Below are 11,453 nucleotides of genomic sequence, written 5' to 3'. Positions count from 1 at the left end.
AGTCTTTTATTTAAGAGGCCCTAATTCTGTACTAAGGGAGGTTCACTCATTGCTTCTTTCTTAGGTTTTGATTATAGGTAGGGAGACTAACTCTATAATGATTTTGAAAAAAGTGATGAAGTTCAAAGATCAACTAGTCACTCACACACAATAGATTGAAGGACCCTAAGTCTACATAGTTGAGACACATTTTAAGTTGCTTATAAACAGCTAACAGAATTTTTCTAAAAAGCTGAATTTCTCTTATGGGGTCCATAGATGTCAGTATAACATAGAGCGAGTATATTAAAAATGGTTGCATGTGATATCAAGTGTGCATAGCAAGGATATTTTGAAATTCATATGTATGGTCTATGAAATGACAATTTGATTAGTCATTCTGGATAAAAGTCCAACCAAAGAAACACAATTAACCAAACTACTATTTGTTAATACACAGTCCAAAGGAAATCTGGTTCTTCAAGAGAGTTTTCACTTTAAGAGCTTGAGCAATCACATATACACATGAGACCAGTGTTTTTAAAATGAGTGTTTATCATCATTAAGCAAATGTAACTAAAGTCTCATTGGTCACTAGCACATGTTTTGAAATGTGGCAGGCATTTTCTGAGCTGGTAGAAAGAAGAAACCTGCAGTGTTGGGTGGAAGCATTTTTTGTCAAGTCTTAGGAAAGGTCACTGAAGAAATCTCTGAGAAACTTCTAGAACATTTTAAGGCTATGTCACTTCCTGAGTAGGTTTGTCCAGTTCAGAAGGAAACTGAATTTAAAAGAAAAACCTGGGGGCTATCTCAGGGTCTACCTGATGCCAAATAACCATTTTGTTTTTATTTTCATTTTTCAATTATCGTTGTGGCTTTGTTTGATGCAACTTGCATATGTTCAGTATACACAGTGCTACAAGGCACTGATCAACTCTGCTCTAATTTAATGCACTGGTTTTACTACTCTACACATACTCCTATAAACATCTTCTAAGGAAAGTGCAGAGTTACAGGCAGCACAAAAGACATTGCTATGAAAGGACAATGAGATAAGGTTGCAATTTTCAAAATGAAAGTTTTTAGTCATAATTGCCTAAGTGGCACATTTCTTAAACCACTTATATAGACTATATTCCAAATTAACTCTTAGAGTTAAAAACGGAGAATTAGGTCCATATTCATACGCTAATAAGCATTGCATTATTTAAACCTGCTTTTCTTTTTGAACTATGAAAATGAGAATTGAGCAGTGGCAGTGGAAACATATAAAGTGGTAATTACCATCTTCAAAGTGCAGCTTTTTCACGTAAACACGTTTCAGCTAGCAGGTTTAGTAGCTATTTTTCAACAATAAAATTTGGTGACTAAACCTTATTTTTCCCTACAGAAGTAGCTTTTAAAACACAGAATATCAAATTATCTTAAAAATATTTCCAAGGAAGGCAAAGTTTTGCTACAAATGCTGCAAAGCTCCCACTTTTTTATGTTTGAAAGACTGCCTTCATGGAATATGCTGTAACTTCCATTTCAGTTTTTTCCTTTAAAAAAATTAGTAGGAAGGGGATTTGGAAGTATCCCAGTATTCTCGCTAATTGGTATTTGTTGCTATACTCCAGAGATATTGGGGAGCATGACCATTCTAGATCTTGGAAATTAATTCTAACAGATATCACAGAATATCTCAGCTTTGAGACATGTCTCTCACAGTCTGGGAGACACATCAACAACTAGTTATTGTTCGACATTTGTTAAGTGGGCTGGCTGATGGTTAGTAAAAATCAAACCATGAGAATAATTACTCCATAACTTGCTTGAGGGGCAGATTTTCATTTACCAAATTTATCAGGAAATAAGCAATCATAAAATCCATGAGAATTAATGCTTTAAATCTGGATGTTTTCTGGTGCTTAGGTCACACTGCACAGATTACATGGCAGGTAATGTTGAGCCTTAGTTCATTATTGAACATTACCCATCACATTTGCATCATGCCAATTTCGCTGAGCAACCTGCAAGTGTGTTGCTCCTGTACGTTTTACATACTGAAAACATTAGTTGAAATAAAGATGAGCAGGCAGCACACTGCTGTGGGATTTTCTTCTCAATTTGGGACTCATAAAAAACAGAATTGATATGTTACTATTACTAAATCTTCTAAGGAAACAACGGTAAGAAAAAATAGAATTGAGAGTTCTTCAGATGCCTGCATTCCTTATCTTTCTTTTTTTTTTTTTTTTTTTTTTTTTTTTTTTTTTGAGACGGAGTTTCGCTCTTGTTACCCAGGCTGGAGTGCAATGGTGGGATCTCGGCTCGCGGCAACCTCCGCCTCCTGGGTTCAGGCAATTCTCCTGCCTCAGCCTCCTGAGTAGCTGGGATTACAGGCACGCGCCACCATGCCCAGCTAATTTTTTGTATTTTTAGTAGAGACGGGGTTTCACCATATTGACCAGGATGGTCTCCATCTCTTGACCTCGTGATCCACCCGCCTCGGCCTCCCAAAATGCTGGGATTACGGGCGTGAGCCACCGCGCCCGGCCCCATTCCTTATCTTTCTAGGACAAAAGGCAACATATGTATACCAACTTATAGTACAACCTTGGGTAAGTTCCCTAACCTTTGTGTGCCCAAATTTCTTCCGTCAAATGCCTATATTAATGAACATCTGTTCCACAGTGTAGGTGTATCAAATGAAATAGCGGTTGTAAAAAGTCATTATAAATTGGAAAGTGTGATAGTAGTGCAATGTGTTAATAATAATAATAGTACTCGGTTAAAATGTGTGTAGCTTTTCTTTCTGCTGCTACCTTTTTGCCTTAGAAACTAGACATTTGCTCTCTTGCCCTTTAAAAAAAATCAGAAATTCTGAATCAATCTATCTGCCTAATCAGTGTTTATGAGCTTGTTCCAAGGTGAATTGCTGTCTAGCAAATTGCGCAAGCTGCGACCTCCAGCTCAAACCAGAAATAAGCTGGAAGATATGCTCCGCTCTTTGGCATTTGAGGTCTGACAAAAGTTATCTCTCTATATATGTGCAAGACAGGATAACATGGTCAGAGGAGAACTACATGTACAGATTCTGCTTATTAGCACCATACAAGCAGTAAAAGCAAAGAAAGAAACAATCATATTTTGAACCTAGCAAGTAGTGCATGTGAATGAAAAAGGGCTACTTTTCATCTGTGCTTTTCTCCATGAAATAATCTTAGATATTGATGAATTCTGTAGTGAAACCCAGAGGTAGCATGGACATTCTTTTAATTAACGGTAGTGTGAACAACAAGCATATAAGGCTTTGTAAGCCGTGAAATCTCAATGAGAAATACTTTGTTAGGTCTGCTTGAAAATATTGCTTTGGAAAACCAAGCTTATTGCTGTCTAAATGCTATGATTTCACAAGTACCAGGTGAACCGACTAGTAAGTGTCCTCAGGAATGTGTCTCTTTGTTAGTTGACTGCAATCTGGATGTTCACTTTCTGTTGGAGCTTTGTTTCAGGAGTTTAAGAATTTTAAACTTATTATTTTTCTTACTGATATATTGCAAGTACTTAGGTGTTATTGAAAATTATAGGAAACCAGTGCTCGCTTCAGCAGCACATATACGAAAACTGGAACGATACAGAGATTAGCATGGCCCCTGTGCAAGGCTGACATGCAAATTCATGAAGCATTCCATATTTAAAAAAAAAAAAAAAACAATTATAGCAAAACAGACCTGTTGTCATTTACAAGTGAAAGTTAAAAACACTGTGATGATTTCTTGAGAGACTAAGAGAAGTGATTCTATATTATATTAAGGGGTTCAAATTCTTTTGTGACAGCAGGATTTGAAAATGAAAAAGCAGATGGAGAAGGAGAGCCTGAGATTAGTTAGTGCCCCATGTAAGGGGTAAAAGTTGGAACCCTGAGAGGCCTCACCTGCTTCAGCATTTTACCCTTGTAGATACATTCAAGAGATGTTTTATGACTGCAGTAACCTTGGAAAGACAAGATTGCACCATAGACACACACCTGTTACAGTGGCAGTCTTTAGAAGTTTGCTTCTATCAGGCATCTGGCCAGCTTAAAAGAATTTTAATCAGGAAGAGTTTATGAGGCAACATTGCTTGGACACTCTTCTCTCTGAAGCCCTTTTCATACCAAGCAAAAGGTGGTTCAGTCAATCAGTTGCTTATCAGACCTATCTTAATTATACCTTGGAAATCAGTAAGCAAGTTAAATTGTCGTTAGGCTGTTATTATACTGTCTTAGAAAGTGTGCACTCTGTCTGTTCATTTCTGAAAGATTTTCTTCATCCTGAGAGTCACAGCTGGAGTAGAACTAAAACCTAACACCAGCAAGGAAACCTCCTGCTGGGTGCAGTTTCCTAGCTTTCAGCATAATTATGCAAATCCATCTTTGACATTAGAGAAAAGCGAATGACAATGTCAGGCAAATGTTATCCAATTTTCACTTAGCCCCATTTAGGTATTCACAGAGCTGACGTTTAAGCACTAAAATATGTGAGTCATTTAAATGTCTAAGGGAGTTTCAGTTTGGTTCCCGCTACTGGAGTGGTTCAATTAAAAGGAGAAAAATCATCTGCACAAAATCCTCTCCATTTCTATCTCCTCAACCAGCAATGGTGCATTCCGTTTACGTGCAAGTCTTGTAACATTCATAGGCAGTTTCCATGACACTCACCACTGTGAACTCTGCTTTTCTGGAATTAGGCTGTGTCTAAGTGTAAAACAGAAGCACCTGCAACCAGCCTTTTATTCTGATTATTTTGTTTTGCTTATTTGTTTGTTTTCATATCCTTCTACCCAGCACAGCCACAAAGGTCCAGGATACCATAACATTATGTGGCTTTTCAAATAGAATAAAAAAGGTCTAGAAATCTGTCTTATTAGTTATAGAGGCACAGAAATGGCCATGAACATTACAATCTGGAAACAACCAAGTTTCCAGCTAGACTGGCCTCTACATTATGCATATGAATTACCTGAATCCTGTTGCAAATGACTCAAAGTCTCTAAATAAATAAGTGACATAACAAGAAGAAGGATCCACATTTTCTGACATCAGATCCAGTGTTTGTTCTACTATGTTACATTTTCTAGAAGATGTTTCATGACTGGGTGGCAGCAGCCTTCCACAAAGGCAATATGGACATCTTTTTATTCCATGAAATTAGGGGGATTTTCAAAACCTCTTGGTGAGGATCAGAAACCAAAGACTTACTCTTACCAAAGCAAGAATCTTGGATGTTTGCCTAACACCAGTGACCATGAGGAACAAATGACCCAGACGATGATTTTTTTCTTTATTGAGACAGAGTCTCACTCTGTCACCCAAGCTGGAGTGCAATGGCATGATCTCTGCTCACCACAACCTCCACTGCCTGGGTTCAGTTGATTCTCTTCCCTCAGCCTCCCAAGTAGCTGAGATTGCAGGCATGTACCACCATACCTGGCTAATTTTGTATGGGTTTTTTTTTTTTTTTTTTTTTTTTTTCTTTTTTTTTTTTTTTTTTTTTTTTTAGTAGAAATGGAATTTCTCCATGTTGGTCAGGCCAGTCTTGAACTCCCAGCCTCAGGTGATCCACCTGCCTCAGTCTCCCAAAGTGCTGGGACCATAGATGTGAGCCACCACACCTGGCAATGATATTTTTTAGAAGATTGACTACTGAAGAAGATTTCTACATTCCAGAGATGATTAGTTAGCTTTGAGAGACTCTGATGGCTTCACTGATACAGGTTTCTCTAGTTAGGCAAGGTGGATTCCGTGATAGCTGTGGCAGCCCTGGAGTCCAGGAAGTCTGGAAAATATGCATGCTCCATTAAGAAAGGTATTATGGGTTTTCAGGCCTTATCATCAAAGGTATTATGGGTTTTCAGGCCTAATATCCCTTAGAGTGACTTGGGATATTACCAGGGTTGATCACGGGGCTTTAAAAGGGTGCTGGCTAGAGGACAAAGAGAGTAAATTAAGAGGAATGGAAAGGGAGAATTAGATCAATATGGAATAGAGGATAATAGGACAAATGAGAGAGATGTAAGGGCAGGAATTCAAATAAAGGAGGCAGGGATCCTATCATAGTTTTCATAAGGGGGCTACAGGCAGTTGAGCTCTTATTGCTGAGGTAGAAACAGCAAAGCCAAATGGGCAGACTCTGTGACTATTATAGACAGGATACAGGATACCAAAGACTAGATGTAGTATAAAAGTAGAATTGCTGGTGAACAAAGCTCTGATAACCAATGCAAGAAAATGTATCTCCAAGTCTGAGCAAGAGCTAACAAAATGAGAGTTGGAAGGATAAGTCCAATATAAGAACTAATAAAGCAGAGCCAGGACAGTTATCTCCTGACCAATTTGTAGTGCTCTGTTTTAGTGGGTTTTATGGACTGAATGTGTCTCCCCAGAAGTCACAGGTTGGAATCTTAAACCCTATTGTGATGTATTAGAAGGTGAAGCCTTTGGAGAATAATTAGGTCATGAGGGTAGAGCCCTCCTGATGGGATTAGTGCCCTTGTAAGTAGAGACACAGAGCTTGCTTGCCCCCTCTCTCACTCTTCACCTTTTGAGAATATAGCAAAAAGATGGCCAGAAGAGAGCTTTCCCTAGAACCCTAGCATGCTGGCACCCCAATCTTGGACTTCCAACCTCTAGAACTGCAAACTAAATGTTCATTATTGAAGCTGCCCAGCGTATGATATTCCGTTATAGCAGCCCAAACTGACTAATATACGGGTGGAGTCGGCCCCAGTTAAAGACTGCACTTTATGTTTTTGCGAACAATTGTATTTCTAGCACTCAGCACAGTGCCTAGCACATAATGGTTATTTGATAAATGTTTGTTCAGTGAATGAATGCTTGAAGCATGTTTTCTCTTAAAGACCTACTCTTTTGAGTTGGATAATTGGCCTGAGGGACAGAAAAAGCAAATCCAGGGAATCTGTAGAATGAGAAGAAAATGGCAGAAGGATGTGGGAGTGGTGTTTGAGGCTGTAATTTGAGGGACCTGGATGGAGGCCTAAATGATAGACTTAGTGTAGTTTATTATTTTGCTGAAGGCAAGCTTCGTGCGGCATTTTGTGTAAAATGAGATGATGTCTCTTTGTGAGCCTCCTTTGAAGTCTGGAGTGTCAATGTAAATATGAATTATTGTCATTGTGCACCGTAGTTGAGTCAAGATATGCTTGTTCTCTCTTATCCATTCCCTTGAGGATTTTGTGGGCACAGAATGCGTGTGGGATATACACAGACTGGGTAAATATCAATGTATTTCTTCTCTTTCCCCATTTGAAAAGGGCTAATGTCTTCACATTTCTTGTTAGGCTCATATGTCACTACTTGTATTGACATAAAAAGGGAGGCTTTAATGTTCTTACGATCAAAGAGTACAAGTAGAGTCACCAAATTACCCTGCCACAGTATTTATTGGCCATGAAAATTCAAAAGCACCCATGGTGTGTTCATAAAAGAGCCCCCTACCCCCTCAATTGTTAGTTTCTGTGTGTTTTCATGGCAAATTGCAGATTGACTTCAAATTTAGGCTCATAGGAGCTACTTAAATGAATGAATGGATGAACTCAGAGGTAATTATCTTATACGGTAAAGGAGATGCTTAGATTTCTCACTGGTACCCATTAAAGAAAGAAAACAAGTATCATAACTTTCTTCCAGTCAGCTTCTTATAACCCTAGTTGTTGGGTCATTATGTCCTTGACATTTGGCAGAATAGACTGTTTGAAAATGAATCATTGCAAAGCATTAATATTTGAAAAAATCCAAATTTCTGCTGCTTGGATTAATGGTCTTTATCAGTTTAACCTGCTGTGTCTGGGTTTGAAGCTTGCCTTCCTCATTTATTTGCTGTTACCTTTGTGCAAGTTACTTAATTTTTAATGTCTCAGTTTCTTGTTCTGTAAAATGATAATAATAGTGTCTATTCTGTACAGTTATTTGTTATGAGTTACATATGTTATTAAATGTACATTTTTTTCCTGAGATGGCTGGATGGATTATAGTGGCTGTAATCTTTGCTCACTGCAACCTCTGCTTCTTGGGTTCAAGTGATTCTCCCACCTCAGCCTCCCGAGTAACTGGGATTATAGGCATGCACTGCAATACCTGGCTAATTTTGTATTTTTAGTAGAGACAGAGTTTCACCATGTTGGCCAGACTGGTCTTGAACTCCTGACTTCAGGCGATCCACCCGCCTTGACTTCCCAAACTGCTGGGATCACAGGTGAGCCACTGCTCCCAGTGTACAATGGTTTTTTAAGGTAGTAATTGAATTGCAGAGAAAGAGATTGAGGAGAAAATTATAGAGGTGAAAGCTGAAGCTAAAAGATAAATGAGAGCATCTTGGGAGAGTATAGAAAGAGAAAAGGACAGCAGGCCTGAACCTTAGAGACAATCCACATTATGGAGCCAAAGGAGAAGCTACCAAAGCCAGTAGAGGAGAATTCAGAAAAATAGAACTAGAATACCTTCACAAATGATAGAAGATGCCACTTGGGAACTCTTTAATTTAATTTTAATTTTGGGGGGACAGAGTCTAGGTCTGTTCCCCAGACTGGAATGCAGTGGCACAAGCTTGGCACACTGCAGCCTCGACCTCCTGGACTCAAGTAATCCTCCCACATTGGCCTACAAAGCACCTGGAACTACAGGTGTGCACCATCAAGCCTGTCTAATTTATTTTATTTTATTTTTTTTTGGTAGAGATAGGGTATTGCCATGTGGCCCAGGCTGGTCTTAAACTCCTGGCTTCAAGCCATCCTCCTGCCTTGGCCTCTCAAAGTGCTGGGATTAGAGGCCTCAGCCACTACAGCTAGCCAAGACATCTTTTAGAAAAGATAGTGAATCAATAGTTTAAAATACTTCTGCAGAGAAATCAAGAATGTTTAGGCTGAGAAGTCTGTTCCTGTTTGTCAAATTACTTCTTTATGGCAACAGTTCAGTTTTATCAGTGTTTACATTTATACTCCCAGAACAGTGACTGGCTTATAGTAGATGGTCAATGCATGTTTGTTAGTGAATGAATAAAAATGACATTAGAAAGAAGAATTTCCATGGACTTTTTGTGACAGAAATCAGATTGCAAAAGGTAAAGGGCAAATGGATGATGAGAAGATGGGAGGTGCTGATTGAGAAAATGGTAATAATAAGAGTAGGAAAATCAGGATGGTAAGTGGGTAAAGAATGGGCCTTTTTTTCTTTTTCTTTCTTTTTTTTTTTTTTTTTTTTTTAAAAAAAAGATAGGGATAATGAAAGAAACTGTGAACGTTTTTATGTAGAGGAAAGAGAGATTTAAGGTGCTCCAAGAAAAGGAGTGAATGATGGAACAAGGATGGATAGAAAAATAGGATGGGAAGAAGAGAGTATGAGTGGGAGTGGAATACCTCATCCCCCTGAGAGGGAGGAAAAGAAGATGGATGACAATACAATAATACTGTGATTTGGTCATAAAGACACATGCACATGTATGTTCATTGCAATACTATTCAAATGGAATCAATTTAAATGCCCATCAATGATAGACTGCATAAAGAAAAAATGGTACATATACACCATGGAATACTATGCAGCCATAAAAAGAATGAGACCATGTCCTTTGCAGCAATATGGGTGCAGCAATATCCTTAGCAAACAAATGTAGGAGCAGAAAACAAAATACAGCATGTTTTCCCTTGTAAATGAGAGCTAAATAATGAGAACACATGGACACACAGAGGGGAACAACACACACTGGGACGTACCAGAGGGTGGAGGGTGGGAGGAGGGAGAAGATCAGGAAAAATAACTAATGGATTTTAGGCTTAATACGTAGGAGATTAAATAATCTGTAAAACAAACCCCCATGACACACATTTACCTATGTAACAAACCTGCACTTGTATTCCTGAATTTAAAATAAAAGTTTACAAAAAAAACAAAAAAAACAAACAAACAAAAAAACATGATTTAAGATAGGAGGGGTGAAGCTAATGCCACAAAGGAAAAAAAGGAGATAGAAAGGAGGGGACATGGGACAGCACACTTCAGGTAGTCTGAGTCTTCTCTGTGTTTGGAGAGGATGAGAGGGTTGCTGTGGGTGGGGCTGGGGAATTGAACAGGAAAGACTGGGAACAGCTCTACAAAATGTTCTTTCTTTGATCTTCGGGGAGGAGGTGTTGGCCAGTTGAAGCTATTTGCATTCTGAAATTATTTCTTAAGAATATTTTGTATTCTTTCTTTTTTCTTTTTCTTTTTTTTTTTTTTTAGACAGGGTCTCATTCTGTCACCCAGGGTTGTGTGCAGTGGCACAATCTTAGCTCAGTGGAATATCTGCCTCCTGGGTTCAAGTGATTCTCATGTTTCAGCCTCTGGAGTAGCTGGGATTACAGGCATGCGCCACCACACCTGGCTAATTTTTGTATTTTTAGTAGAGAATGAGTTTCACCATGTTGGCCAGGCTTGTCTCGAACTCCTGGCCTCAAGTGATTCACTGCCTCTACCTTCCAAAGTGCTGGGATTACAGGTGTGAGCCACCGTGGCTGGCCTATTTTGTATACTTTTGATAAGTTTAAGTCATTAATACTTAAAGTTGAAGGAAGTGTAGATAAGTCTTTTAAGAACCAAGCAGCACTTAAAAAAAAAAAAGTGGTTTAAAATGTTCAGTTCTAAGAATGTTCCTTATCAGTAGTCATTTTGGCAGAGATTATTTTATTTCATTATACTTTATCAACTCTAAGACAATAAAATCTCAAATCTAGGAGAAGAGATGAATTAGTGTTTTCAGGATAATAATTCAAATGCATAAATTACTGTTTGTTTTGTTTTGTTTTGTTTTTGAGGTGGAGTCTCACTCTGTTGCCCAGGCTGGAGTTCAGTGGCATGATCTCGGCTCACCACAACCTCCGTCTCCTGGGTTCAGGGTAGTCTTCTGCCCCAGTTTCCCAAGTAGCTGGGACTACAGGCATGTACCACCATGTCCGGCTATTTTTTTTTTTTATCTTTGGTAGAGACGGGGTTTCACTATGTTGGCCAGGCTGGTCTCAAACGCCTGACCTTGTGATCTTCCCGCCTTGTCCTCCCAAAGTGCTGTGATTACAGGCATGGGCCACGGTGCCCAGCCTAAATTACTGTTTTATAGACACATACTTGCAAATGTCAGTATCACATTTGTAACCCTGTGGATTCCAGGTTTTGATTTTAATCAGACTTTGTTAAATAGTTAACATTTCTTAGTTTTTTTTTTTGTTTTTTTTTTTTTTCATTTTTGGTGTTTTTTTTTCTCATTTTTTTCTTTGGAAGAGTAGAACTCATGTATCTACATGAGAACAACTGGGCTGTATCTGACCCAAAAGTTTCAACTTGATTTAGCTAAGTTTCCTTAGAGTGTTGAGATTCTTCTGGAAGAAGCTAAGCTGATTTCAGCAATAGAACACTACTATAGCTAAGAACTGCACAACTATGAGTCTCCAGTTTTTACTAGCAT

At 38.6% G+C, this 11,453-nt stretch overlaps 1 non-coding gene across 1 annotated transcript; it reads left to right on the top strand.

Annotated features, from left to right (window-relative positions):
• Window positions 1–3,558: 3,558 nt before the first annotated feature.
• On the top strand, window positions 3,559–3,662 carry LOC120362016 (U6 spliceosomal RNA). The gene has a single exon (XR_005578021.1). It is a non-coding gene; the product is annotated as a U6 spliceosomal RNA (small nuclear RNA).
• Window positions 3,663–11,453: the final 7,791 nt, after the last annotated feature.

Source organism: Saimiri boliviensis, chromosome X (genome assembly GCF_048565385.1).
Source record: "Saimiri boliviensis isolate mSaiBol1 chromosome X, mSaiBol1.pri, whole genome shotgun sequence".
Lineage (NCBI taxonomy): Eukaryota > Metazoa > Chordata > Mammalia > Primates > Cebidae > Saimiri > Saimiri boliviensis.
This window is presented reverse-complemented; position numbering and strand designations above follow the sequence as displayed.